At 40.3% G+C, this 24,109-nt stretch overlaps 1 long non-coding RNA gene across 1 annotated transcript in view; it reads right to left on the bottom strand.

The window, feature by feature from the left end:
* The window catches only part of LOC130157793 (uncharacterized), a 170,233-nt gene that overhangs the window by 101,107 nt on the left and 45,017 nt on the right, over positions 1–24,109 (bottom strand). The window contains exons 2-3 of the long non-coding RNA XR_008825043.1: positions 6,105–6,279; positions 1,795–1,971 (exon numbers count right to left, since the gene is read on the bottom strand). This is a non-coding gene — a long non-coding RNA (uncharacterized LOC130157793). The remainder of the gene's footprint in view (positions 1–1,794; positions 1,972–6,104; positions 6,280–24,109) is intronic.

The following is a 24,109-nucleotide window of genomic DNA, read 5'->3' as shown; positions in this document are numbered from 1 at the left end:
CCTTTAAAATTCAAAGGAGCTTGCCTCAGTAGGTCATGCCTCAAAGCCTGCAGGGAGTGATGCCCCATTTAAGCCTAACTGGTGGGTTAGCTGGGCACAGCGGCACCACGCCTGTGCCGGGACACAACATCATCACTGCACAGGGCGCACTCCCAGTGCCGACAGTCCACTAAGGGGTTTTTGCAGAGCTCCTCTGCTTGTGAAACATATTATCAAGAGACTTGCCTGTCCCATATTCTTAAACTATAATGGGCAGATTTCTTATTCAATGTATTAGACTAACAATCATGATTCCGTTTAGCATTAGTAAGGATGTTAGTTCTACTTCAGTGAAAGTCTCATTAATTCAGGGTAATTTATATAGGACTTAAAATGTTTTTAAGTAGTTTCCTGCAACGAGAGTGATTTCTAAGTGTCTTAGAGTGATTATATGTTCATTATCATTTTGCACATGCTTTGGCATGTACAAAGACCCCATTCCTTCAAAAAACAACACTTGCAGGTATGAATTTTAAGTGCAGGAATATTAAGCACTTAACAGAGATAACTGCAGAATCAGGACCACTGCACAAATATCAGCTGTATCTTTGAGTGAAATTCAGACCTGCTACTCTGAGCACTCAGGCACAACTTAAAATACAAAAGAGCAAAGTAGCATTTACAATTAACATTGTTTCTCACTAAAAGAAACATAACTCTAAGTTTATAGAAAGAAAATAAACATAAGCAAATAACAAATCCATGTCTTAAATGAGCTACAAAACATTAGATCCAAATGTACTAATTAAAGGAAAACTTTATCAGCCATTATGTTATGGTTAGAATATAAGGGTAAGAGCCTAACAATGAAAATTAATAATGTAGCTTATATGTATAAACTACATATATATATATGGATTTTGGTCTAACGATGAAAAAACACCATCAACTCAAAACAAATTAAATTTCCAAACTCATTTTAAAGCATATAAAGGCCAATTCTATATTTCTTAGGACCTGTACATTACGATTTACATTAAGATGTGTATGGGCAGACAGAAGCAATATCAGTCTCTGAGAAATTTGCTTTTGCATAAAAAGGACCACAATGCCTAATACCACCTTGCAATCCTAGACATAAGAAAAGTACAAAATTTCTCCTTTGTGGCATTGTACCCAGAACAGGTTGAGTCTGTCCTTTATGCCCCAGATCTCCAGAAGAAAGTTGAAGAAGGTTTGCCAGACAATCCTTCTAAGTCAAAACCTTCATTCTATACAGCAAACGCTGTACCCATTTGAAAAGTCTATCAGTCAAGACCTCCTCTGCTTTTTCTGGTTTCTGGGCATCCAGAAAAATACAGGCTAAATTAGGCATATGCAATTGCAGCTCTACCCTGCGAGGGCAGTAAGAAAATCTGCTTTTCTCTTACAGTGATTTTTCTTCTGGACTTGTCTTACTTTTCAGCCTTTAAAATCTGATAACCCTACAACAGAGGTGCCATGCTGCTACAACATTTTACTAGCAACGAAAGTTCTGGCCTTAGTCCTTGACAAAGACACTTCCTTTATTCACAGTTCTAATCCACTTTTAAGGAGATGTTGCCATGCAGAAAATTCTTTGCTACAGTTAAACAGCCCACAGCTGCACTCCTTTTGCTTTGCAGTCTCCATTTCAACCTGCATCGTGAGTTTCCATGGAGATTTGCAGAGGGAGAACTATCCCTGCTCTGTCAAATCTGGAGATCACAAAACATTTTCTTTCCAATATTTAAGGAAACAAATCCAGAAGGAACATCTTGCCCTTAAGGTCCATACCTTGATTCACAGTTCCAGCCTTCTGTCTGATCTTGGGAAAAGTTAACATCTTTGAGCTTCAGTTTCCTGTAAATTAGTTATAACAGTTCTTCCCTTCTGCCACACTTTGCCTGTCTTGCATACTTCAAAGGCATGATCTTCGGGACAAAGAGTCTCTTACTAGAATTTTGTACATCACTAAAAGATGAAAAAAAAGAAGAAAACATGCTTTGTTTGAGAGCTCTGTACAGGAAGTACATGCTGTTGCTCACATCATCTAACGCTGGGGTGATCTTTTTCTGCAAGCCTGCTAAACTCCCCCTCCCGAGCTTCAAGCATCTGTAAGATGTTCATCCATTTCTTCCACCAGGTGCAACTAGTGCTTACAACTACCAGTGATTAGACCTCACATCTGAGCTGATATGTATCAAGTTCAGAGCAGAACTAGCTTAATTATGGTGATATGCCTGAATGTTTAATCAGTTACTGCTAAATAAACAATTAAAACAATTAACTGCATTTTTTTAAGACACCGAATACACATACAGCAACACTAAATTGCTTGCAAACATTGCAGGTGATGTGGTTTCTTCTAATAATACTTTGGAGAAAGCTGTATACACTGACAACTGATCTAGGGTTTTTGTCTGACAACACATGGAAACTTTAAATAGCAGGGACCAGGGCAAAGGAAGGGAAAGCATCTAAAGGATAAATTACGTGGCAACCGTTTTATTTTTCAAAGGAATGTAACTTCTTCTTCCACCTTAAATTCTTTCTAGAGCTTTGTAAATATCTTACATTTTGCACCTATATGAAAGAGAAAACTGCTTTCTTTAAGCTTGAAATACAATTTCTGTAAGGTTGAGTATCAGCACATTTTTATCATTTGATTTTTTTAACGTAACTTCATCAAAGTAGGATTCAATAAATTGAGCCTAAAGAGTAGTGCAAGATGAAATGCTGCAGAAAACTAATATTCTGTTTTCCCCCTAACATTGCAATATATATATTAAAGATTAATTGGAAGAAAAAAATCATTTTATTTCCCATGCTTAGCCTTCTTCCCATGCTTAGCCTTAATGGGTAATGATGCTGGTGATATTTTAAATTTAAAATAATGGAGACTAGGTGTGTTTAAAAAAAAGCAGTTAAAAAAGTAGGCTTCACAATTTTATAATATTCTAAGTTAATTTACCAACCTTTCATGATACACATGTACAAATTTGAAATTTGCCTGTCAAAAATTACAAACCCAATTATTCCACTTCCTCTTTAAAACAAAGGTTCTTTAGAAATGAGGGTTATTTCCTTTCTTTCCTGTTCCCCACCTGCATCTTTCTTCCCTTTCCACCTCGTTAGCATACTTTCTTACTGTTACATTCTCAAGTATGTAGGGCTGACAGCAAAACTCCTGCAAGGAAAACATTAGAGGACTTTTGGAAGACACAAAGCAACAGGAATCCTTTGAGCACTATTTTTCACCAAGGTTCACCATAATAAACTGATCACTTCAGGGCTCTGCAGTTTCCAAAAGGAAAGATAGATGAGAATGGTAAAACAGTTCAGTGTATATATTAAACTGTAGCACAGTACATTTATTTTGGCATTTAAATCCCTCATTTCCCCAAGGACAAACTGTGCACATCTCAAGTAATGATGCCCAGATGGCTCTATGGATATGGCTTAGCAGTCAAGCTTTTTGCTGGTGTAAACTGGCAATTTCACTGATCTCTCATACGTGTTGTTGAAAGCTCACAGTCATTTCCCTTACAGGACAGCACACCAGCTTCACTAGGTCCAACAGTCTGCTTAAGGACCAGTTTTATGGCAGTAATATTTACCATTTTGATTTTGAAATCTGCTTTCGAGAAATTTGCAGTATTTATTCAAAATACATTGCTTTGCAACCATTCATGCCATTAAGAGCTCGCTAGTGAAAGAAAATCTCCAAGGGGTGTGAACACTGCCAAGCAAATGTGATTACTAAGTCAAATAAATATTTGCAGATTTTTTTTTCAGCATTCACCAAGCTTTAGTGTCAACATATTTGCAATCACTGCAATTAGCAGCAAGTGAGGCTTCAAGACTGTGATGCAGGGAAACATCTTTAAAGAAGGAAGGGACCTTACTTGACTTGCTAAAATGATTACGAAAGAGGCTGAAAGTGAACAAGCAGCACATAGTGTTTCCAAAGAGTTGCACAAGTTTAGCAGAAAGTGCTGCTCCATTACTTCAGTTAATAGAACGTTTTGTTACTCCCGACTTCCTCTGTCGCTGTGCAAAAGAAAAGAGGAATATATTATTTTCCTTTAAATAGAATCAAAGCCTATCATAAGAAGAATATATAAAATCATTACATTATTAGGAGACTGGATTTGTTGCCAGAATTGCTAGGACTCTGCCTTTATTTTAGGAACAGTCGCACTATCAATTTAATGCCATAATCAAACACAGAGCAGCTTACATGAAAAATGGACACTTCCTGACTTCCCCAGTAAGAACAGGGATTTAGTATTTATTTCATCTGTAAGCATCGCTGAAAGTCTACAGGCAGGTGAAATTCATGTGTTTATTTTGGCCACCATATAATTCAAACATGAAGATACCTCCTCTTTTTGTTGTATCGTAGTGTCTGAGCCCGTAGCAGCCAAAATATATCTAGCTCTCTTAATGACATAATAAAAAGGAAGGAGAGAAGGACAGGTGGGGGAAAGGAAGAGTAAATGAAAAATTCATTCTTTGCAACAAAGCTTTAAAAGGAAAACCTCTCCTTGAATTAAGGAGCAATATATTAAACCAAGTAATAATTTCACTTTCTCGTAGGAAAAACATAATTATTCACACAGTACAAACTACTGGAATCATTGAAGTTGCTGTATCTCCTGTGATTTAAAGCTAAATAGCTCACAAGTTTTCAAATGAAAGAAGGGCATTTTTTTGTTGTTGTTTGAAAACAGAATCTTGAGCATCTAGGAAGACAGTGAATGGACAGAGAACATCAGGGCAAGATTATCTTCCCTCTTATTTTCCTATTATCAATTTTCTCAAAGGAAAAATACAATGGAAAGGTCATCACACTGGAGAAAGTAGCTTAGGGTTTTCAACCTCAACAAAACACACAAGCTTGCCATTTACTGTTAAAATCTAGAGAACTTTGAGCAATCCTTCCAAAAGAGCTAGTTTTAATCTTGCTGCCCTTACAGCTGCTGAATTTCTCCCCTTTTATTGTTCTTTGATTTCCATTCTGATTATTTAATGAAAGGATGATAAATTCTTGACCTTCATCTCATGGGCTGTCATGTCTGGCATTTGATAATGCTCTGTGATAGGACGCTATGCCTGTGGGGTCTCCATGTATTGTATATTAACCTTCTAAACTGAACCGATTCAAAGAATGTAAATTATGCAAGTTCTCTTGCTGTACTGTTTTATCTTTTGATAATTTGCCACTGATGAAATTTCTGAGGCTAATCAAAAGCCAGACTCTTTCACATGTAGAGCATTTTGAATGCTTTCTGATATGCTGCAGCTTACTTTGCTTACTGGAAGACTCACAAAGGTGTGTTTGATCTCAACTCTGTTGTCATGTGAGTCAATACAACAGTACAATGACTTAATTATTTTTTTCTTCTTTCTTAAGTCTTTTACTGTGAGGTTGCTAACCCAGACCACGATGCCAGGAGGGACTGCTGTGATCTATGACTGGCTTCATGCATAAAGTAAGCCATGGGACACTGTTGAAATGTTCCTGCTCGGACTAGCATGTGCACTCTCAGAAGGAAACCCATGCTTCATTTTTAAAGGCCCTGAAGGTGGACAGACAACCACCATGCTTGTCATGCCAAGGGAAAAGTTAATTATCCTCCCTCTTCATATGTTTTATTTCACCCTTGAATTTGTCAGCTTCAGCTCACAGCCCCTGACGCTGTTATTCTTATACCTGCCTGCCTGAAGACCCATACAGTGTGGACTCTGTTGGTATACCATTTGCCATGTGTTGTACCTATACCTCCCAGAGGAGGAGTGTAGAGACCTTCTAATGGCACCGTAGTGGCACAGCCAAATGCAGTAAGTCAGCCAAGTGGTTTTGAGGTCTGGACTTGGCTGGGTCATTCATTTACACTCTAGTCCGTTGGGGAGCATATGTAACCAATGTACAGATGAGGTACCTTCACTACCCCAGATGTTTGATAATTCCCTGTGTATACAGACAAAGTCTTATGGTCACATTACGCACATTTTACATCTGAGTGATCATCCACAGGAGTTTCAAGACTTTTCCAACATCACCAGCCAGAAGAGAATTCTCCATCGTTACTTGTCATTACCTCCACAGGAAGAACTTCTCACTGACAGGCAGTTTTCTTTGCCCTTTTCAGTATACCAAACCGATTCAGGTCATTCCACATCAGCTGTCTTCTCTCTTTCAGCAGCTGCCATATTCCCAATACTTGCATCACTTTAAACTTCACCAGTGCTACACACCTTCTTGTTAAGCCAACCCTAGAAAAAGACAAAGAAACAGGAAAGATTTCAGACAGGGCTCATTTCTTCTTGTTTACAATTCAGGTTTGAGACACACTGCTTAGCTATTTTTCATCCTTACATTTTGATCTTCTGTCACTTTTATTCCTAATGAGAAAGTTGTGTCATATTAATGCAATGTCTTAACAAAGCTTAATTCTATTGCCATTAAGATTTAGATTAAATAGTAACAGATATTTCTGTGAAGATATACTGTCTAGCACTATTTTGTCTAAGACTGGTGCCAGATGGATATACCAAGAACTACCAAGTATAGTTTCTTTTAGTCTATTGAAATGTTGCAAGCTTGTTTTCTTTCATTTCAGGGAAGTTTGTCATGATTTTGAAACCTTGAAAAACTAACATCAATGATCCAGGAAGGCTGGCTGCAAATTATTTAGATCTGTAGATACAGAATATTTTCCTTGAAGAGTTGCTGCTGGAGAACCTTCTGACCTGCTCCTCCAGCTCCCATCCCCAAAAGAGATGGGATTCCAGTACCCATTTGAACACAGACTCAGTAAAGCATAGGGGTTCATGCACATGACGCTGTGTGAGCCCATGAAAAACTGGACTGAGGGGGGGTGTGACTCAAGTTGGTTGTTTTTTTTCTTTTAGATCCCTGCTGTGCCCTGAAGAGTGCTAATGTGTTAGCAGTGTGCTCGTGAAGCTAGTTATGTTCAGCTGAACTTCCTACCTTACGTAAGCCAGCAGTGAACTAGGTGAAGCACGGCTTGGTTCAAAATGGCTCATTTTTGAACTGTTGGCCAGGGAAACAAGATATTGAGCTTGCTTTCGTTTGCTGTCTAGCCACATCATTTTCCTTTAACACGAGCATTTCTCATCCTCAGTATCCTCATCATGGATTACATCATCGATCTGTAGACATTGACCGAAATATTCCTAACTAGTTCCCAATTATTGCTCCTATTTTTCTGCCCAAAGTGAGTTCATATGGCTAATAACAGTTTCAGCTTTGAGAAACTGGCAAGCACTGAACATGATTTGTCTCTGAGGTACCAGTCATTTGGCAACAGGATAAGCCATTTTTAGTGCAATTTGACACTTCCTCTCCAATTTTCCTCACTCGGTACTTCCTGATTATCATTTTTACTCCAGTAATAAAAACCTCCCCCTCAGGTGTCATTAATAGTAACTCAATCAAATTAATGTCTATGAATAAGCCATCATTATCTATTTTCCTACCCATGAAGCTAGCATTACAGCTTATCGAAGAATTTAGTTCAACTTGTTTGATTAGTTTTGTGAATGCATGGGTCTGTTCTGGATTTGTACTCTTTCGGCTCTACCATCCCCTCTCCACTCTCTGTTGTTGAACATCTTTCTAACGCCTTTTTGGTTTTGTTTGCAGAATGACTCCAATAACAAACACACCTTGTCACAGTTTCACCAGCTATCTATCACCCACATTTTGAAGGCGATTAGCATTCAAAGACTAATCACCATTCTCTGAGGGCTTTAGCTGCTAATAACAAACCCTGTTCCTCGCTAGAAAACCTGAAGCATGGTGGAATAAGGTTTTCAGAATGAAATAATTTAACTTCTATTCAGAAAATTCTATTATGTGATTTGGTTTCAGAATAGCCATTGGGGCCCTGGGGAATCAGCAAATATTGACTATTCACCCACTGATGCTAAGCAGCAGTTAGTCAGGCAGTCAATACTATCATGAGTAAATATCTCCACGGCTGTATAACATTCAGTATCTTAGCAAAAAACTCTCACTTCATTGTGATGGATTATGATGCAATATTTATCAGTATTGTCACATAGGTAATCACAGACTGCTTAAAAAGAAACCCTACCTCACTGAGAATTTTGCACAGGGTAATACTCACGTGGACAATCAAATCTCTTGAGTAGGAAGGGTCTGTTGCTCTCCGTCCAACAATAAGACTCATTCACAAATGTTCTTCCAACAGTGACCAGATGAACTGAGGGAAACTTCCCTTCAGCTGTTTCTTATACTCAGCCGGACTCGTTGTACTTGGCTGCCCCATGCATGATGCGTCACTATTTACTATCCTACCTTACGCACAAAGCTTCTCCTGTCTACCTTGGATATGTGCAAAAGACATGACCATTTCTGCATGTGCAAGAACAGTTTCTACTGATGATTTACAAGTGTCTTATCTCTGTCCAGTTTGATCTGTTCTGCAGCAGAAACCACCTAGACTCTCTAGTATGGCCAGGTTCTCCACTCAGCTCTAATGCTGATTAACATCAGCACACTTCGACACCTAAAACTATCCAGACACAGCAGGAGCTGCCTGGGGGAACCTCCAGGACTTTCTGAAATTCCTGCCTGAAAAGCTGTTGTAGCAGATAGTCAAATACTTTGTTGAGAAGGTGGTTACCATTCAGAACTCACTTTGTCTCAAGTCAATCCATGGTCTCAAACCAGTTGATTGTCACACCTAGGTAGCCACATCAGTGAGATCCTGGACCACCCAGGGAATTAATAAGCACAGTAGGTGTGCACACAGGTACAGCCCTGATACCCAGCTACAGCACAATTACAACTATTGGACAAATTTGAGTTCCACCCTTGCATCTCCCTTACGGCTTACATTTGATAAATTTTCCCACAGTACAATCCTTCTTTTTTTAAGCAAATATTTCACCAGTAATTAGATCTACTAACCCCAGTTCTAATTTCATCAATTTTAATCATGTTTGCTCAATCTAGCCCAAACTGAACCCACACCATTCCTTTCTTACATCCACTGGAAATGGTTCAAACAAACATGTGCTTGGGTGCGTTGTCTCTCACACACATGGGCCATATTATGCCAAGGAGTATTTTAAGTGGAACTTTACCACTAAGTCAACACACAGGTCTGAAGAGAAAGCAGTAACTTAGTAGGAATCTTGCTTTCAGCTGATAGCAAGGAGACTTTATTATTGTATCGTAGAAGCTACTCTTCATTCCCAGTGTTCATGAAACTAGGAAATGAGATTTCTAGTATTTCTTTTGGGTTTCTTGTGAATAGCTAAAGAAAAAGACTATTAAATGCCTAAGTGTTCACCAGAAAAACAGAATACATCAGTTACTGTGTGAAAATCTCTGCATTTCTCATACCTTTATAGCAATAATTTACCAGCTTTACACAACAAAAACATCAAAACGCTGCACTCATCAGCCATCTTTAATTTACTGTTTTAATTTATACTTACTCTTTATCACTTAAACTCGTATAGTTCGTAGACTGTATGCAATTCAATAAAAATCAGTCCAGTGCTGAACTGTAAACTATGTGGATTATTTCAATTTCCCTTTATTTTTTCAGATAATGGTCTTCTGTAAAGTCATGCTGGATATTGAGCTAATTCCTAGTTACAAACCCAGAATATGAAAGCCATGCATCCGTGTGGTACACATGCACATAACTTAACCAGGGTTTCATGGAGTTTTGAGCTGATTGGAATGTGAAAGCCTCAATCTTTCTTCCAGCTATCGTACAGCAGAGCAGAAAGAGAGTTACTGTTTCAAACTGAAATGGTAATTAAAAGTGATTTCATCATGAAGTGAATCAGAGCATGATTTGTTGAGGAGGACTAAATGTTCTAAATGGGCACATCTGAAATCCTCTCTAAAATAAGCTACAAAGTAAAGAGGTACACAGAAACACAATCTAAAACCAAAGCATACAAGGGTGTTTTTACTGCTCCCTGGGTTTAGAAATCTTGTGTGTGTTTCCCTGACACAACAGGGGGATTCTTGAAGGACACAAAAGTTAGAGATGGGCACTACATAAATATCTGCTTCTTAATGTTGTCCTTGACAATAGGTGCCCGGTAGGTGCTGAATGCTTGTCTTTGCAATAATTCTTGGGGTTTTCCCTCTTTCCTTCACCTATTAAGCTGTATTATCGAGACCAATGAGTTCCTCACTTTTGATCTTCCTATTCTCTCCCACATCCTGCAGGAATGGGAAGGGGAGTGAAGTGAGCAAGGAACCCTGTGGGTGCATAGCTGCTGGACAGGGTCAGCCTAGCACAAAGGGTAATATTGTATCTTCATCCCTTTTTCCACCTTAAACACTTTACATATCACTGAAATCTATAGCATCTCTAAGTCAGAATGAATTTAGAAGCCACCTGGCAATATCCAGATTATCAGTATGTAGGTTGCCTAACTAGTACAAAATGACGTGTTTTAGATTTTGCTGCCAGTCATTCTAAGTAATGTAATCATCCCTGTAATGACAGACAGCATTAGCTATTATTTTATTTTTCTTAAAATCTGGTCTGAATTTAGCTCAAAGCAAGATCTGGTTCATCGCTGAACATCTCCAAAGTTCATGAGAATTGACTCACAAGTTTTCACCCAGTTCTCCATCTGTTTTAGAAAACGAGCATTAAAAGACAATCGAGTCTAGACTGAATAAGAGGATTGTAAAAATGAAGGTGACAAGCAAATAGTGACCCAAAATTTACATCAGTCTCAAAGATCTTCATATACCTGAATTTAATGGAAGTGTTGAATTTGCATTCTGAAGATAATAGAATTAAACTTTAATAATGGGGGGAGGGGGGGGGGTGGAGAAAAAAAATGAGAGAAAAAAAAGAGGAAAAGTAAATCAACAATCCCAGGGACTACGCGTTCCCTTAGCCTAGGTAATCTGGAATACACAAACTCTCCAGGAAGCAACTTTTCTAAATCTGCCCATCTAAAGAAAAAAAAAAAATCAATACACTGCCACACTTTTCCCGAAGCCCACGCAGCTGGTACACCTGCAGCAGTCTGGAGACACACTGCTTGTCTACGCTCCCTCTTCTCCTTTCTTCCTTCTTCCTTATGTGTCATCCCCAGTTACACACAAAGAAATTCTGCCCTATCACGTTAATATTCGGAAGCAAATGGTCAGCTGTGCTACGTATGGAAAATAGCTACTAACTCAAGCTTTCACACGCATGCAGTGGTATGCATTCTGTCTGCTTCTATATTTAGGAGGGGAAGGGAGTATCCTACTGTACCTGTCCGTTTTCCAATTATTTTACTTTCATCAGCTAAATTTAATTTTGAGAAGGGCAGCAAGAGGTCTGAAGAAGCAGAAACGCTAAAAGACAGGAGAAATGTAACTAAGATGTACTATGGACAGAAATTATTAGAGGCTAAAATTGGGGAAATTCTTTGCTGCAGGCATTTGAAAGCAAGAAATACATACTTCTCAGCAAGACAAACAAGACTTGAACTCTGAGTTTAGGAACTGCAGAAATATCTTTCAGCAGACTGTAAGGGACAATATAAAATAAAGACATTTGCTACCAGCTGACTGAAATTCCCAAAAAAAGGAAATCACCTGACCACGTGTAGTTGCATGGCCTGAGATCCAAGCAGACAGCAATTGTCCTGATTGCTACCAGCTTCTACCACGATCAGGAACCTTGAATCACCACTTAAGTGCTACATCTGTGACCTTCTACCAAGAACAAGCTAGTGTTTCCTCCATGTTCCTCTCTCCCTCATGGCAAGCTTTTTGAACGACAGACATGTAGTTCTTTGGCTTCACATGGCCTTTGGGCAGTACCACTCCTGTCCCTTGGTGACTAGCATTTTTGGATGTACTTCATCTCCAGAGGGCAGGAGTTAGATGTAAAAGCCAGGCCTGCCTAGCACATATGAGCATCACATGCAAATCCTTCTGAAAGCCTCTCGGGCAGTCTTGCTGCTTCATGAGGTGGACAGCAGATGACGGCCACCACTGCTGTTTTCCCCTACCTGTAAGCAGCAACACCCCTCCCATTTCTTGGCACTCTGTAAGATAACTTGCAGGTAATCAGAAATGTCTCCAGAATCAAAAACTTTAATGACTATGAGGATCTCACCATTAAAGCTCTCTGATGAAGCAATAGCCTAGGCAGCCCAAAACGTACAAGGATCATTTACAGAGTAAAAAGTGTAAACTAACATTTAAAGGAAACACATTTTAGGCATATATTGCTGATTACAGCAATTTTCAAGGAGCATTTAATTCCTTTACTTTGCATACCCCTATCAGGATATATGGTTACTGTTGCATACAGATCCAGTGACTTAAAGAAACAGAAATATCGCACGTGATCCAGCACAGCATCCCATGTAGCCACCCACACCTCAGCCAAGGCTGCCTGTGTGTGCCTGTGGTGCAAGATAACAAGGGAGATGCCCAAGCTGAGCTGGAGAGTGGAAGCAGGCTGAGACAGTGCTTAACCTAACCCAGCCCGACCTTCCCTACTCGCTCTCTACACTGCACAAGAATAGACCTAGTGTGAACATATTCTGAGTAATTCTAAGATACTACAATTAAATCAAATAGCGTTCACATAAATATGGTCTCTCTTCCTTGCTTACCTGACCAACTGATCGTTCCTAACGACGTAGACTGAAGGCTGCACCTAAAAAACATTCGGAAAATGTTGAATGTTGTGGGTTTGTTTTTAAGCAAAGTGAAACCCACTAAAATTTCTTTTTAATGTTCTGGCTGGCTCAGTACACACTGTCCTTGTTTCAGAATGAGGACACTTAACTGCAGACACACAAAGTAATTATCAACATTAAAAATAGAATACTGCAGAAACAATCCTGTAAAATACTGTAATATCAAAGTAAGCCTCGGCTTTGCGTCTAGCTTTTGGTGTTTGGTACACAGGGAGGAGACCACAGCTCTGTTATAAATGACTAGTGAAGATCAGTTTATTCAGCAAGAAACTTTCAGGAAGTCTGGAGGGAAATGCTAAGCACAACCACTCTAAAGTCTGAGCCGCTAAGGAGCAATAATTAAGAATCTTCTCCAGACAGTAGGTGCTTAGAAGCACTCTTTCAAATTTTGAAGCACTTTTCTTTAAGACAAAAAAAAGCCAGATACCTGCCTTTTCTTTAGATTACTTGTGGTGAAGCCAGGTTGCTTTTTACCCCATTGCCCATTTTCTCATGTGTCTTAATTAGCCCTTCTTTCAAACTTTGTTCTAAGCCATGCATGCAGCTGAGGTGAGATTAATGGCCTGTCCTTTCCCACATCACTTCTTCTTCCCCTCTTAAATAAAGGTACTGCAATTCTTATTCTGTAGTCATATCCATTCTCCCCTGAGGTTTATTAAAAATATTCACCGGTAGTCCTGCAATTTCATGTGCCAGCTCTTTCAGCATTGTGGGATGGAAATTAGTTGGTCTCCTGTCTTGAAAGGATTAAGCTCTTTAGAGTTCTCATCTAGAAAGTGGTAATTTCTCTTTCCATAACCTCACGGCTGCTAGCCATCTTGCCTCTGCTCTAATGGTCAACATCCTAGGCCTGCTAAATCCCAGCACAAACTATTCCGTTCAACTGTTAGCTACGCTAGGATTATGTTCCTCTCCCCCTCATTGTACATTGAACCATTTTACAGTCGTTGCTCTTTTTGGTTTCAAAGCCTGAAGAATCTTTCTTCATTTTCTATTAATATTTCTTCCAAGGTGTCTCTTGGTCTGGCTTGTGGCAACGGGTATTTTATTCCTCTGTCTCTTGACTTCTTGTCTAATCTGGCTTTTAGGAAGTATTTTCTCCCTTTTTCTGTTTAGGGACTGTCCTCAAATCTGTGCTTTCATTCTTTGGAGTTTAAATCTTCATAGGGGTTCTTGGATATTATGGCCGAGCACTAAAAATAATGAAGTAATACACAAAGTAATAATGAAACCTACACATTTGTAGCATGACACCAGAAGATACAAAAGGGTTATGTGCAGTGACTTTGGCCAACTAAAAAGGAGAAACAGTGAAGACTGGCAGACATAACAATGCAGAAGAAATGCCAGGGCTCTCAGGTATATAATATGGTTTATGCGTGTAAGACTTCCCTCACTCAGACATTTAGATCAGGAAAAGTTCCACTGAAGTCAAAGGAATTCCCTTCCATTAACTATGGAGTAATACAGGCAGGAGTTAGGACTGCTGAAATAAAAGCAAATAGCTTTAAGAGTTCCTTCTACATTCAGTCTTGAGCAGTTCTGATTCACTCCCATATAATATGCCCTTCTGCAGAGAAGCAGAAAGCAAATCCTAAGGCCCGCATACAGTCAAACCCTGTGTCAGGGATGTGACAGCCAGCTTATCCCAGGCAATACGTTTTGTACGGTCCAGGTGTGAGCCTTTCAAAAATCAGTGTGAAGTGCTCAAACCCTGCTAGGGCCATCTGCACAACCCCACAGCTGTCCAAGGCTCCCAAGAGGCACTATCCAAACCACTCGGCATTGCCTACATCACCTGCTGCTGCCACCAATACAGAGGGGAAATCAGGAGCAGGCAGCACTGCTGCTGTTGGGGATGGAGCTTTGAGGCTTGCAGGTGCCCTTGCACTTCATGGTATATCCCTTTGGTAGCTGGGTGGTAAGGAAGGTGGCAGGTACACAGAGGTGGTCCATTGGGAAGTTTGAAAGTGGTTACATACGTGAGCTCCTCAGTACTGCACTCCTCTTCCATGGAGAAAACTAAGGCTAATAACTCGTGTATTAGTCGATCTCATTTTTTCACAGTTTCTGCCTGTCCCTGGAAAGACAGAGAAAACAACCTGTAGTGGCTCTGGATACTGGGCTTTATGAAGCAACGTGGTCAGTGCTTTTACTCTACTTGATTATTTTACACGCTTTCTTGCTTACTCCCCACCACAGCATTACATCTACTAGATCTTGATTCCTCTCCCTGGTCAATGCTAGTCCAGAAAGGTCAGGCAGAAAGTCATGTCGATTCATGCTGTCCCACTGCTCACAGTATACTCTGTCAGTAATTACGAGCCAAAGTCCCTGGGCACCCCCGCAACATTTGTCTCCGCACATCTCTCTGATCTCTAGGTCTTCTTCCACTTTCAAGTTCTTTCCTCCACCCAGGACCTTCACCTTCTTAATTCCAGAGCCCCTCCTCCTTCCTGAAACCACTTCTTCCTTTCAGGAACCTTTCTTTTGGCCTCCAGGCCCTCTTCTTCCCAGGCCCCAAAAATGACATTTTTCCCAATCTAAATAGTCTATGTGCAGAAGCTCAGCAAGCCATCACCATCCATATCGGTGGTTCTGTCCCATCTCTCTGTATTAACTGAAGGATTCAGGCTGTGCCACTTCAGTTTAATCCAGATTATCAAAATTTAAATCCAGCCCATACTGGCTGCATCTGGCAAGTAGCAGGCTTCTGCTGGAGCGTTCAAAAGCTCAACATTGGACAGTCATTCCGCATACACAGACAACTTCAGCTTTCACTCATGACACTCCGCAATCAATGACTGGTTTTATCATTTTCTTCCCTGCCAAGAAGTAGAAGTCCTCCAGATCTGGATACAGTCACTGCGAAAACAAGTAAAACGTAAACAAGAGGTTTAATGTACCAACATGGAACATTACCTTCTTCTCTTGTGCCTTTTTAACTGTTGAAGTCTTTAGACTGAGTCTCCGTGTAATGAAATGAAATCATCTGTTTGGCTTCTACTGTGCTCCACTACATTCACGTTTGGTTTTGTTTTTTTTTTAAATGCCATTTATTTCTGCTTTAGCGTGTGTGGCTCTGAGGTATTTTAACCCCTACACTGCTTTTGCAGTCCAAAGAGGTACAGTCATGCTATTATGATGGTTGGTACTGAATCAAGAATATCAGATCAATATAACACACACCAAACAGTTTAACCAACCCCATCATGACTTCATGACAGCCCCCCAGAAGCTGTAAACGGATCACCTGCGAGCAGATACTAGAATTGTAGAACTAGATGATCACCCTCTCTTGAGCTGTAATAGCCCAATAGATTTAATATAACTCAGGAACATTTAGAGCTGTACAGTTTATCACTCTATAAAGTTAGGCACCACAAACTATGGGGAAAATATCACTGTGTGAATCTCAAGAGTGTATTTAGGAATCCCACATTACTCAAATTCTTTTAAGATTTTCCTGTAGATCCTTGGACCCAAAGGCAGTTTTCAGGTCTCATTAATTCTACTCACTGTTCTAAGTAAATCCATTGTAAATAGGAGTTCAGATCACATTTAAATGTGGTCCTGGAGTCAGACCAGACATAACCAGAACTGCACATCTGAATTCAAGGGAGGCGAAGCAACAGGTACCACTGGGCTGAAGGGGTGCTGGTATTTATCGACAGGAATGGCATGGGGTATTACAGAAGATCTGAGTTTAAGAGAACTGAGAGAAGATTTCTCCCTGGGTGTGCTGTTCTGACAGCTCTCTGAAAGTGGTACTAAATGCCAGAGTCAACATAGGTGCATCCATCCTCACTAGGAATAACGGCAGAAAAGGTGTGCACAATAGACTACAACACTGAAAAAGAAAGAATTATTCAATCTGTTCATTTCACTCCCAGTAAGAAATAAATACAGCTGACCTCATCCTGGGGGTGGGTATAACTGTAGCTACAAAGGAGCTTTAAAATACAGTGCCCTGCCTGCCTGCTGGGCTGTGTGGAGGTGGATCAATCTGGTTTATTGAACCTGCTATCCAAAACAGACTGCTGTAATTTGAATCCAAGGCGCTGTGTCCTGAAGAAGTGTCTCTCCTCTCCACACGTGTGCTATTCCAACACAGGTTTTGGCTCTTTGTAAGGTCCAGTCTCCCAAACTCTTTGTTTCGAGCTGCTGGCTCTTCCCCTAGCTCCTTTGACACTGGTAACGTTCAGGCACTGGGTGGCTGTGTAAGCACAAGACGAACAGAGCCGCATCATCCACCTTGGTCCAGCTTTGTTTCCAAAATCAATGTCGTTCCTGCTAAAATTTACCCCACCAGCTTCTTGCCCTCCCTGATGAGCCAGGTACAGGTGGCAGAAAATGAGGCTGGAGGGGAGCAGGATAACAACAAGGAAGCATGGCTGCTGCCTTGTGGGGTCTGGAGTACCTGCCGGTATTTGACAGCAGATGGCCAACACTTCACAGGCGTTTCGGCTTTACAGGACACTTCTTACCCGAATACGCAGCAAGGTTCCTATGAAGAACGTCCCCGTCACAGAGCCACCTGCTCTCACCTCAGGTGACATACACATACCATGGCAGGCCCATCTAGCTTCTTCTCTGCCATTGCTCGCTGCTTAAATACCTTCCTTTTCCTCTCGAGTAGCACAGACTTTCCACACCATTGTACTCTTCCCCCCTGCGCACACACCTCTCCCAGGAACTCCCGCTGCCTTCAGCCCGCATGCTTGGGACCCACACAACCCACAGCTGAACGGTTCCTCATCTTGCTTGGTTCAGCCCTTCCACTCCAGTAACGGCAGCATGTCCAAGACACACTGTTCTTGCTGCCTCTCATCTCTTTTGCAGCAGTGATTCCCCACTCCAGTATCTCTGCCTACCATTCCCTTGGGTGCTCTCACCCTTGGTAGTGGTAATTCCCCATGCACCAGCACCGTGAACTTCTCCACCCTGATGACTCTTTAGCCTCACCAACTGATATTGGCCTGACTATCACTTCTGTCCTCTTTTCCTTCACTTGGTAACCTGGCAATCCCAGCTGATCTGCATGATCCTCTTCCTCCCTCCTCAATATTTCTGGAGGAACAAACAAGATCAGGAGTATACTATAGATTTGTTCTCTCAGCATTTAGTTCATTAAGCAAATCTCTCCTTTAACTTCAACTAAATCCCACACCATCACGGGTGAGGACAGTTTTGCTGTTGTGACACGTAAATATTTATCTTCAATCAGAGTACAGGCAGGTCAGGACCTTCCAGGAGCATGTGTGCAATCTTGGGGGAGCAAAGCATCTGGCCTGCTTGGGTGGAGCAGGCTGAGAGGTGCAGCAAGGGAGTGTGAGAGGTCAGCACGGAGGTCCTGTAGCCCAAGAGAGACAGAGCCACAGCAGCCAGCTAAAACTGACGTTACCTGAAACAGCCACACAGCCGTATCTCTGATGTAACGGGAATAAAAAGACACCAAGGAGCCTGCAGAGAGTTCTCCGAGGCAGGCTTCTGAGCTGTTACGAAGCAAGCCTGAAAGGAGGCTACTGCCCTGCACGAGCAGAGCAGAAAGGGGCAATTTTCTTTACAAATCCTTTTTATCTCTCAGCTAAAGTTTTCTCTATTTTCAAAGATCTCCTAGTTTACGTTCTAATAAAACCTAGCTATTGGATTTACAAGCCATTTTGGTCTCCGCCAATGTGTTCACTATCAGAAGAAGGTCACTTTGGGATCCGGTTGCCCATTTCTATAATCCTTGCAAATGTCTCACTACCCCTGGCTCCTCAGACTGATTCATCTTCCCACTTGCGACTCCTATTTCTGCACAGAAGCTGAGTGAGTGGCTTCAAGGGAGCACTGACACGATACATTACCGTCTCTGTCTTCCTCATTAGCTTCCTTTCCTCTTTTCCTCTCCTTCCTCCAGTGGATGCAGAATTTTGCATTTACTTCTTTAATCCCTTCATGTGTCCCGGTGAACCAGCCTTACCGATCTTCTCCCTCTGCAACCTATCTACCCGGTCGGCTTTTCCCCTCAAATGGCAAGCATGTTTGCTGTTTACACACCCATTTACATACCTCATTGCCTCTTTCCTTTTGTCCCATTCCTCTTTGATCTTTCACTCCTGAGATCCTTCAATACCCTGTGGATACCAGCTATCAAGAATCCCTTTTCTACAGTTCAGCCTCAGTCCCTCCTTACCTATCTGCTCTTTTGCTTGCCCACATGCTCTGCTCAGCACTTACAAGCCTCTAATGGCTGCTTCATAATTTTGATAATTTTATAATGAGAACTGCATTTTCACATGCATTAACATTGTATCATTTTTTCTGGTTTCTGTGACTTTATTTTCTCTTTTTCTTTACTCTCACATTATCCCTGAGCACATCCATCTAACTCCCTTCATTTTTGCAAGGAGTCAGTTCTCCTTCTACAGCGCATCCCAAGGTGACAGGAGATCAGAAATGCAGATACCGTTACCTTGCCATCACCCCAAGGACCTCTGTATACTTCATATTTCTGTCCTAGGCAAATTTGTATCTTGGCCAACCTGTCAGTGATTCTTACCCAGGAACTAAAGTGCAAGAAAAACTATAAAGAGCTCCTGACCCCTCCTTTCCACAGGCCCTTTCTCTTTTTTTGATCATTAGAATTCACCACTTTGCTTGTTGTTCAGGACAATAAAAGCTTGTCTCATCTTCAATTCTGAGTACACATCCAAATTCTGCGGAGCTATCTTGCGTATCATTTTTGAGTTACAATCTTTCCTGTGTGGCTACTGTCATGCCACTAAAATTTACTTTCACACTCTCGCTTCCATCTTGCTTACTGTAATATCATTTATTCTGGCTTTGAAAAAATAAAGCCTGTACCTGTTCATAACCACTACAAACACTGCAGGAGGGACCGTATTCCCAGCCAATCACTCCAATTACACCAGATTTTTCACTTTGTATCACCCCACAGACTCCTTCCTCTATCACAAAAGTCATAAGCTAATTTTCCTCCTTCTCTTTTAAGTTACTTAATTCCTCTTCCCAAAAGTCTTTCATTATCTATTGAAAGACTACTTCCAGTCCCAACTGGGCTTATGACCCTTCCTGCCATGATTTATGTGCTGTAGTTTTTTGAACTAATATCATTCCACTTGTCTTCCCACTGTTCCTTATGCCATCTTCCCTCTAAGCTGTACATTCTCCTCAGCAGCTATACAACATAAAAAAGCCATGTGCTATGACAAAATACCATTGTCCTGTTTCCTCACAGTCTCTCTGGCAGCTGCATATACTCATCTGTAGCCTCCAGCCTACATTAAGTAGAAAATTCCTTAAAGCAAGACACTAGGGTTTTTGTGTTTCAGTAGTTCCAAACACAATAGGAATTGATCAGAGATGAATGCTTCTACACTAGTACAAACACACAAATAAATGGTAGTAGCACTCATTACAGTGAGAGGTCATTGAAGTCTCTTCTTTGGCAGTTGCTTTTGCCGATACATGGGTGAAACAACGCCAGCAGAGATCAGCAATATGAAAATCAGCACTACGAAAATGTAAGCACAATCATTTGTGCTAGAAGGAACCTTTACACTGCAAATGCATGGCATGCTTAAAAATATCTGGTAATTCACTAAATTCGGAGGAATAAAAGCAAAATTATTCCACTGTGCCTTGTCTTGACCTCCTCTCTTTACAAGCCTTCAAACTTCATATTAGTCTACTGTGATCTACCTATTTGTCTTTCTTACTTACACTGTGGGAGCACACTCTGCACATAGTCCCCACAGCAACAGGGCTCTGCGCGCACAGAACCAGATGAGGAACACCTTCTCAGCCACATCTGGGTCTATCCCAAACAGAGCTACAAGCCATGTTTTCAAAATTGACTCTCAAAAATAGCCTGTCAAGAAAAAGAAAAGAAAAAGAATTTCTGTACTAAGTGCAGATCATTTTGCATACCATCTGCAGAGTGCTAATTATACACACCGTTGTTATTTGTCAGTATAAGATATTTCAGAATGATATCTATAAGCCATCTGCCAGCTATCTTACTCACATTCTTTAGATCATCAGCAAGAAACTTTATACATTTTTTCCTTAGGTAACAATCTGCAATACGCAAAAGCTGTTAAATGAGAATGACTTTTTAAAAATGACTTTTTAACATATAACTGAAGTCAACTGAACTCCAACTGAATTATTTTGAATTGTTTAAAAACATCACATTTTAAGTAATGTTTTTGATATTGCGTTTAGGTGTTAGGAAATAATTTCCATAGGTGCTTGATGCTTTTTTGCTTTTTTTTTTTTTTCCCCTATGTTCTTAATGTGATCTTCAAGTAGAAACAGCAAGGAATTCACATGCTAAAAATAAAGTGCCACTAGCAATTACATTATGCAAACAATTTATTTAATGTTCCACTAACCCCAAACTTTGTATTGCATACTTGCTTAATACAGAAAAATTTTGTTGGTTTGGGGTAATTTTAGTTGTTTGGTTGGTTTGTTGTTTTTTTTTAATGCACGTGCACAACATCATTACTTCTTAGGGAAAAGTTGCAAAATTTTTCCTCCTTTCATTTTTAATAACTCAACTACTCAAATGTATAATCTTACTGCACTATTGGTTATATTTTCAGTCCAAGAAACAACACTGAAAGAAGAGGAGAAATTAAGAGAAGTTATTCCCAAATAACCAGTGAAACAACTGAAAAAGTGACACACATCCAATTCAATGGCCATCACACAACTTTCTGATATGTGTAGAATGACATTGTACAGATGATCAAAAGAGAATCTCATAAACAAAGAAAATAGGTCTTTTATCTAAGGCTTGAAGAGCTACACTCCGTTCTTAACTGTGTAACAGATGCCTGGAATGACCTTGTACACATTGTTTCAGCAGAGAAAAAACAAACAAACAAACAAAAAAACCCACCACCAAAACAAAAAAAAAATATCCCATTTTAAAGCCATACAAACAGTTCTTCATCTCAGCCTTTGTTTCCCTGCTAAGAACGCACATTTTAAGAACCTCTACTACATGTTTCTGAAGATGCAGACAGCACTCATGCCATCAGTGCCTCAGTTCTAGTATGAGTCACGGCTACTACTGTAAAATACACAGGGAACAAGACAATCTTGACCATACCAGCAATCCTGCTGTTGTTGAATTTATTAAGCATCATAAGACCTATGACCACAGTTGCTTATTGTTGAATTTAAAGCATGAGCTCCAAAAGAAACCAGTGAGATGTTGATCCAAGAAAAGAATGATTTATCACACACTAAAAAGAGTTATAAGGTTCAGTCAAATGGGCTTTTGTTTAGTGTGCTGCAACACAGGAAATTTTAAAAGAATTGTTCAGCCTCCTTACTACTCACTATTATTTTATAAGCATTAGGAGTACTGACACAGTATCTTAATTGTTCTGAGCAGAGATCAGCAGGTTGCCATAGCAGGTATTGTATAAACACCAAACAAAAAGGAATTTCTTTCACAAAGAGGATAAAATTTAATAAAAGACATTTAAACATATACAGACTTATACACTCTTTGCAAAAGATAATAAAAATATTAGGCAAATGTCTACAAACAAATTTGTGACATGTAACTTCTCCAGAACCATAAATTAAATCATCCAGGTAGGCTCTGCCCCTGTGCATAGCACCTGTCAGGATCACCCAACAAACATATACAGAGAAGAAAATAAAAGGGAAGTAAAAATTTAAAAAAAAAAAAAAGAAGAAGAAAAAGGAGAAAAAAAAAAAGAAAAAGGAAAAACCAAACCACCCACCCTTCAACACACAATCAAATGGAATACTTTCTACTTAAGAACATGAGCTTCTACCTTCACCACCCTCACTCCATCTGATGGAGTTCTTCTACTGTCAGTACACTGAGTTTATATTTTCATTGCCAGAAAAATGTTGGCTATTCGACAACAAGATAACTAACTTGACTTAGCTAGAATATATTGTAAGAAAGCCAGCTGTATAGATACCATCTTAACATAGCTGGCTGAGGTCAGCTGTAGCTGAGAAGACAATATATTAATTTCACCTACCTATATCAAGGTAAGGACCGCTTGACTCCAGCTAGGATTTGGTCACAAAGCAGCTATCTGGATTTAATTATCACACTATAAAAGCACACCATTGTGGAGAAATGAGTATATATCATCATTGCACAGACTGTAGAGAGTTTGTACAGGCCAATGCTGAGAGAAATTATATCCAAGATGGGCAGAAAAAATTCCTGGCAGATGGAGGAATTGCAAATAGCGAATAGCTTGGGGTACTCTCTCATGCAACTCATCAACTGGCCAAGAAACTAGAGAGGAGAGGAGAGGACCGCTACTCTTCCGGAGTAGAAATGCCAGAGAGCTACCTGTGGCTCGGGGAGGGAAAAAAGAAGGGGGGAAAAGGGAATAAGCAAAGACTTTCCTGTATTCCCCCAGCCACCCCACACAGGGGGTCAAGCAGAAATTAACATGTACTTACTAAGTTCCACGGATGTGAATCAAGGCTTAATGAAATGAAAAACCATCAGCAGAGCCCATCAGCTTGATACCACTTCTTTCTGCTGATGCAAGCAGAGGATTTTAGGACTAACCTCTTGTTAAAAATACCACTGCCTGCTTCCCAGCCCATTATCACATAGCTTCTAATCCGTACCAAACCACACAAACATTCACAGCTGGAATATGATAGTGTTGTTTCTGTTTCAGAATAATTTCATTTGTTTTTTAAGGCATCTCACAAGTGTCTCTGTTTGAATCTCTGCTAAACCACGCTCTGTCCCCATCCCAGGCTGCCTCCCAGTGCTGAGTCTAATGGCTGCAGCAGCAACAGACCTGAGTGAGAAACAGCCTGTTGAATTCATGGCATTCAGAACTGGACTGTTTAGAAGAGTGGGCACCAGGTCAGGTGGCTAATGCAAAGCCATCATCCAGGTGAACAAGGCCTTTCTCAAACAGAAAACAACCGCATGGTTATTGTGCAGATGGTGTCGTACGGATTCAGTACTCCCCAGGAAGATCTCTGTTGCACCACTTACACAATCCACTCAGATGCTTTCTTTTCCAATTCATCTATTTTGTTTTAAAATAAACACTCTTATACATAGTACACAAAATCTTACTTGCCAGGCATGTTATGGTTTTCACACGTGTCACAAGCACTGCCTCAAAGAGCTCAATATCAAAGTGCAATGACTTATCAAGCTCAAGCTGAAAATATAATTTCCAAACTTCTGATAATATAGAATAAGGCACAAACTATGTTTACAGATGAGTGCAAAAAACTGGAGTAAAGCAAAATTATAAGTAATCAGGCTAGACATGTGGGCAATCATGGCTTTTCACCCAAGCATGGCCTTAAGGAA

This window comes from Falco biarmicus, chromosome 12 (genome assembly GCF_023638135.1).
Source record: "Falco biarmicus isolate bFalBia1 chromosome 12, bFalBia1.pri, whole genome shotgun sequence".
Classification (NCBI taxonomy): domain Eukaryota; kingdom Metazoa; phylum Chordata; class Aves; order Falconiformes; family Falconidae; genus Falco; species Falco biarmicus.
This window is presented reverse-complemented; position numbering and strand designations above follow the sequence as displayed.